Here is a 7003-nt window from a genome sequence, read left to right as displayed (position 1 = left end):
GGGATTTCTTATTCCAAGTCCCCATATTTCCGAGGTTGGCTAAGAATTTCCCAACGAACTAGAGGGATACCATGGGCAGTGGAAATCGGTCTCCAAATAAAATTGCGAATTAGCCTCTCAGTTTCATCACAAATACGGGAAGGAAAAAGACAAGTTTGCATGTAGTAAGTAGACAGCATTAAGAATGGAGTTAGTTAAAGTCACCCGGCCAGGTAAGGACAGAAATCAGAAGATCATCCAACTAACTTTTGATTCTTTTTGATTAACCTATTGATCACCCTAATGATTGTAAAAATATAAATACAGATAGTTTTTCCTTCACATAACAGGAAAAAAAATTTCAGTCTGGAACCATCATATCTTAGCTGGTTCAGAAACATCATATCTTAGTTGATCTGAAAGTATTTCTAAGTGCTACAAGATCATTATCTTTGAATCTGCAAACATTTTTTATGCCTATACAAATCAAGTAGAAATATTTGATATGCACCAGACAAGTTAAGAATGTATTTTGCTAAGACTATTGACTCAACACATTCGAATGACGTGATTTGTTCCCACGTGACTACAAGATTTAAACTATCTTTTATGAAGATAATGTAGAATGTAGGGCTCAGTTCGTGTCTTTTAATAATCGGAAGAATTAAAAAAAAACATCTTATAATAGAAGGATAATCAGAAGATCAGTTTGTAACTTTTAATAGTCAGTGACTCGACAAAACAACACCTTATAATCGAGGGATCATTCGTGTACTTCACCCTATTAAAAATAACCAAATTAAAGTACAACTAGATTCTCAAATTTCACATTATACAAGGGCTAATAGAAGATTTTGACCCAAGTTAAAATGCGCATTTCTAACATCCACTCACTTTCATTCAACCATTTTACTCAACAAAACATCCATTTACTTATATCCCCATATCAAAAACATGTAAATGAAATAAAAAAAACAGCCAGGGATAAGCCTAAACTCAATGCTAAGGTTGGCTAGCATTCGGCTTCGGTGACCGGTAAAGATGGTTATTATGATACGGGGAGGTTTGCTGGCCATTTGGAGTGAGGGGACTCCTTGTAGATTGTACAACCCTCGTTGACAAGGCTGCCGGCACTCTATTTCCGGTTCTAGCTTTTGAAGTTGATGCCGTGCGCTCGATTTGTATGGCTTGGAACTGAGAAGAAGAACAAGCCATGTCCTTGAGATTTGGCAGAGGTTTTAAGGCTTCAACAACTTCACTCATCGAGGGTCTGGCTTTCGGATCACGGCTAAGGCAATGGGCAGCCAATTGAAAAGCTCTCTGACCACCTTTTATCGAGAACTGTCCTTCAAGACGGGGATCAAGAAGCCGATAAAATCTTCGTCTCTCTGCGAGATAGGGACGAGCCCATTCCACCAAGTTATGCTCTCCATTTGGTCGGTTTTTGTCCATTGATCTTCGGCCCGTCAACATCTCAAGGAGAACCACCCCAAAGCTATAGACATCACTCTTCGAAGTAAGATGCCCTGGAAAAATATGGCCCTCTTAGGTCAAAATGTTTCTTATTTCATTCTTCCATTCTTTTTACAAGGGAAAACAGGCCGTAGTTGCATATACAGCTCATAAAATCTTATAATCTGGTTAATGTTTACGATATCGATAAATTGACATAACATCACCAATATTTGTCAAAATCTTAGGAAAAGTTAAACCGTATGTACCTGTCATAACATATTCAGGTGCTGCATAGCCATAGGTTCCCATAACACGAGTAGATACGTGAGTCTTATCTCCCACCGGACCATCTTTCGCGAGTCCAAAGTCGGAAAGTTTGGCATTGTAATCCTGGAGAAGATTTCAAAAGATTTGAGAAGATGGATGATACACGTTAAAGAGCATGAAATTATCTTTATACCATATTAGTCACACACCGCATCTAACAGTATATTTGATGTTTTAAAGTCCCGATATATTACTGGCCGTTCAGCCTCCTAATGAAGAAAAGCAAGACCCTTCACGGCACCGAGTGCAATTTTCATTCGGATGGACCAAGGAAGAGGCATGAACCCTGATAAAATGAATGCCACTAAACTAAATCAGAACAAACTATCACTATTTCACAAGACAGATTGCAATTGTGAACCAAAACAGTACGTTACAAAAAGAAAATTGCTTTTATATCTCCATGTTATCGATGACTGAAACCGTTATTCCTTCCTAGTTGTTTGTAAATGAGAACAAAACTTCTTGAACACCGTACCATTTTCGGTTAATTTGAGGGGCATCGAATTGAAGATAGAAAAAAAAAGTGATTGTAACAATTATTGTAGCAATCAACCATATAGTGTAATCAACATCCAACACTGAGGCCGAATTCCAGCACAAAAATATTGAAATATCTTAAAAGATAAGTGTTAGCCCTTTTCCTTGATATATATAAGCTCGTTTATTTTGGATGCTCGAGTATTTCCTGTGTAAGCTAAGACTATACAGTTGGCTATCGACTTAGTTAGGTAGAATCTTTACCAATCATGGGCAGACAAGCAAGACAAGTTGATAAAATATCTAATTCTCTATTAATGAGTTTAATTACATACTTCGGAAAAGGTGATTCTAAAAGCTTCCTCGAGGCATAAACTCGTAGACAAGTAGCCTTTGATCATCCTCAATGCAAAAACCAATCAACTTGACCAAATTAGAATGGAGGAGATTACCGAGATAATTAACTTCTTAAGCTCATTAAAGGAGAATTTTCTAAGCTGAGAAGCAACTTGAAGCTCCTCATGTAAGTATGGAGTCGATGGAGTACTTTCAGCATTGGTAGTAGTTGAAGATGTCATAACAGGAACAACTGGTTGACCTCTGCTGGTGTCATTGGACTTATTTGCGGTGTCATTTGACTCATTTGTTGATTTACTTTCAGTTGATTTCCTCAAAAACAGTGAAAAAAATTAGATCGTCCGGGCCATAAACAAGTGAATTTACATACATCACACAGATTTTCACACACAAACAACATGGTTATTCAAATGTATAAATAGATACATACGACTAGTCGTAATAAGAAATAAACAGAGAAACCTTGTGTCTTATCACATTATATGCCTTCAAAACTAGGGGGAAACACGAGAGAATGACCCCGTGGTTGAACCCCAAGGAATAAATCACACTTTCATTTCATTATGTATTAGACGACAAATAAAAATACGAAAATCTCGGTGATCAAAAGTAGAAGCGAATTTGATAGTTTGCGAAACTACCATCCATCAAATACGCAGAAATGGAAAATAATCAGTGCAATAGTAAAGCAAGAGATTCAGATCAATAGCAATATCGAAACGGACATAATTGTTGATTAAAGCATAGACCCAAATCGATCAACATTATACGATACATTGAACATCCACGTGATAGAAAATGTATACAGTAAACAAATCAACATATACTTAAAAGGCCAAACAACATACAAAAGCAACAATATTATGCATTAGAAGACAAATAAGAAACTACAAGCTGATAATCATAAAGTATAAAGTACAAGAGAAATGTACAACAAGAAAGCAATCATTGCAAACTAGTACAGAAAGAGAAATCAATATCTTTGCTAAAGCATAAAACCAAATCGATCGACAGCATATTCTCATCGAACACACATGTGACGACATACAGTTTAGAAAATCAACTTACAATTAGAAAGTCAAATGATGGACAAAAGATAAACTAATCATATAAGCGTAAGTAAATTCAATTACTATCTAACAAAGAATATAATCAATTGACAAAAACAAAGAAGCTCCAGAAACAGTGAAACCAAACCATTAAATCAATATATGGAGTGCCGACATTATATAATCAATCAATAGATTTCACTTTAGTATTAAGATACGTATTAACAAATAATGAATCCACATAAACAAAGAAGCAGTTCCCCATAAACCTAAACTTAAACCAACACCCAGACTCACCACCATCTTTCTTCTTTTTTCCTTTTGATTTCTCAACATTCAAAGGCCCCACCTGGATGTCACCTGGAACTAATCCCATTTTGCAAGTAGTCTATACACTAGATTCGCATGTCTAAATAACACTTCATTTCACACAAAAAAACACCAGTTTCCCCCCTCTTTTTCATGAAAACATTAATAATTAAAATCTACAAAATGAAGAGAAAAAATCATAGAATTCTCATGAAAACGGAAACCCTTTTGTTTCAAACTGAAAAGGACTTGATTCAAAGAAAAAGAAAAACAGAAAATGAGATAAACCCAGATTGGGAAATAGGTCTAAAACAAACGACATTCAAAGAGGAGGACATGCAACGCAATAAATCAACTCAACACAGTAATCTATAGGTAATATATATAAAAGAATGTGAAACCTCAAAAACAAAGATAAACCCCAAGAGAAGAAATAGACCCCAGATTCTTCAGTTTAACTTCGACACCAAACACAAAGCATTCAGCTTTTCTTCCAACAGTTACAAACAGCACAAAAGGACATAAACACACAAAACAAAAGGCCGAGCAAAGAGTTCAAATATTCCATTTATTTTACAGCAGATGGAAAAAAGGCTACTATGTGACTTACTACGGACTAGAAGAGGACAAAAAGTGAGAACCAGTAATGCCATGTGTTAGATAGGTTGCATGTTCGATAAACAACTGGATTGATTACAAAATCCGACTGTAATATTGTTAGCATACAAAGTAATGCAAAACAATACAATGTTCCACAAAGTATGCAATCTACAATATGAGACATTCATCACACACACACACAAAGGCAACATAACTCCAATTCGGTGTCAGTCTGCTGTACACATTTTCCAGTATGATAAAAATGCTTACCTAAACTGTAATCCCAAAGAAACTACACACCAAATTTTCTTCAACAACTTAAACATCATGTTCTCACACAGTGGCATCAAAGTCACCACTGACATCGATTTCAGATTCTAAATCCCCTTCAGCAGCATCAGGTCGGATGAACCAACAACTGCTTGTTCACCAACTTCGGCTCCTTCGGCTATTGTTGTCTTGCATCCTGTATGATACGCATTATTTCTTCTACACTTTGAGACAGTTGACCGTGTTCTAATTCCGCAAAGTTTGTTTTTTCGATTTCCACCAGTTATTTCGATAAATTTTTTCAGAAATCAAGGATGCTGCTTAATCTCCGGGATGCTAATCCTCTATATGTAATCAAAGTGTGTATATCATTTCAATTATATACAACTAAGGTTTTTGTTGAACTTCGAAGTATAAAAATAAGAAAAATAAGTTATAAATTGGCAGGAATGGAAACGAAGAAATGGGAAAGAAGATGTCGGCAATCCACAAACACTCTTACATAGTCGGGTATATTGTATTGAACACTCATTATTCTCTGTTACAACAAAATCAATAAGGAAAATGGAAATCATAGCTCATGTAAGAGACAGAATTGAGAACTTACTCCGATGGTCTTACAGAAATTCCGAGGATCATCGGAATCCTCAAAAGGGTATGATCCAACCAACATCATGTATAATGTCACACCACAGGACCAAACATCTGCAATCTACAACAGCTAGCAAATGATCAAATTAACCAAATAATAAGGAAGAGATTATCTATGCATCAAGCACAAATTTATATCCGAGGTTGAATGTCTGTGTTACATTTGATTAGAAAACAGAAAAATTTATACCTTCCCGTCGTATTCCTTTCGTGATAGGACTTCCGGGGCAATATACACCGGTGTTCCAACAGTTGATTTTGGTTGTGAATGCAACACTTCAGACTGTTCAGTAAAGAAATTAGAGAACTGAACATTGAAAAATAGAGTAAGAATAGCAGATTCCATGAAAGATAGTGTTTATTTCGAATTTGGAAATGAACCTTGGAGTATCCGAAGTCACATATTTTAAGTCGTGGTGTCAGACTTCCATCCAGGAGTGTGTTTTATAGTTTCAGATCCCTGTGACAAATTTGCTGAAGCAGAACTATAGAATGAGGCATGAAAGTAACCATCAAACAGAATCTCAAAGGGTTACTTATATTTTTATAACTTCCCATTGAATGACAGTAGCTGACTCCAGATATTAACTACTGTAAGAAAAACCTTGCCTTTCGACAAACAAATTTCGTAAGTAAACATGAATTCAAAATAATTTCGAGACAAGAGAGAAAGAAAGATTAGCTCATTCAATTGAATGTGGATAGAAACTCAGTTCGTCTTCGCTAAATCGACTGGCGATGCATATTCTCTCAAAGAGTTCACCTTCGGAAGCATACTCCATAACAATAGCTAAATGTGTTGGAGTCACCAAAACCTGCAGAGAGATGTGAAGTTTAGTATAAAGCCAAGCATGTAAAGTCCGAACCCAGAATTCCACGAGTATAGCTACTAACATTTAATAAAACAAATTTCTCACCTCTTTAAACATGATTATGTTTGGATGTCTTAAAGATCGGTGGTTAATGATTTCCCTCTGAACATTTTCATCAATCTGAAATCGAAAAACAGAAACGGTACATTAATATGTCGAGTGAAAATGATATTCAAATCCATTCAAAACGCATCACTGTTTCACACATAGAAAACCGAAAAGACAAGCACCGCGATCGTTGAGGAAAACTGGGAAAGAGAGACAGCAACTTTTGTAATGGCAGCAGCAGATGGGAAGAGAAAAGCATCTAAATCGTGTCAAGAAGAATATGAAATATCATGGACTTGGACCTAAGGACATTCACCATATATTACTCTAATTTTGTTTGAAGTACCGATTCCTGGAGCCTACTGGACATGAGTGTGATGATATGACCCTCTAAGTACATGTAAACAGAATGTTATTTAAGCTAGAAAGATAAAGGCTTATACCACAAATAAGTATCTGTTATACCAGAATGTTATTTAACTATGGGAAATTGCAACACAAGATACAACTAAATAACTAAGGCATTATTGAGAAGCATAGAAGATGCTGAAATAAGAGAACCAAACGATTATATTGAACATATGTAATCACAAGTGTCTTACCCGT

The 7003-nt window shown here is 35.8% G+C and overlaps 1 long non-coding RNA gene and 1 pseudogene across 3 annotated transcripts in view; both read right to left on the bottom strand.

The window, feature by feature from the left end:
- Positions 1-941: 941 nt before the first annotated feature.
- Positions 942-4320, bottom strand: LOC120185228 (annotated as a pseudogene).
- Positions 4321-4322: 2 nt separating this feature from the next.
- LOC120185229 overlaps positions 4323-7003 on the bottom strand; it is a 3852-nt gene continuing 1171 nt past the window's right edge. For 2 of the 3 annotated variants that reach the window (XR_005522101.1, XR_005522102.1), the window contains 3 exons: positions 7000-7003; positions 6395-6469; positions 4323-6292 (listed from right to left, as the gene is read on the bottom strand). The exon at positions 7000-7003 is cut by the window's right edge. This is a non-coding gene — a long non-coding RNA (uncharacterized LOC120185229). The remainder of the gene's footprint in view (positions 6293-6394; positions 6470-6999) is intronic. The other variant, XR_005522103.1, reaches the window with a different exon arrangement.

This window comes from Hibiscus syriacus, unplaced genomic scaffold (genome assembly GCF_006381635.1).
Source record: "Hibiscus syriacus cultivar Baekdansim isolate YM2019G1 unplaced genomic scaffold, ASM638163v2 tig00113072_pilon, whole genome shotgun sequence".
Lineage (NCBI taxonomy): Eukaryota > Viridiplantae > Streptophyta > Magnoliopsida > Malvales > Malvaceae > Hibiscus > Hibiscus syriacus.
Note: the sequence above shows the minus strand (reverse complement) of the source record. Positions and strands in the feature narration are given on the sequence as shown.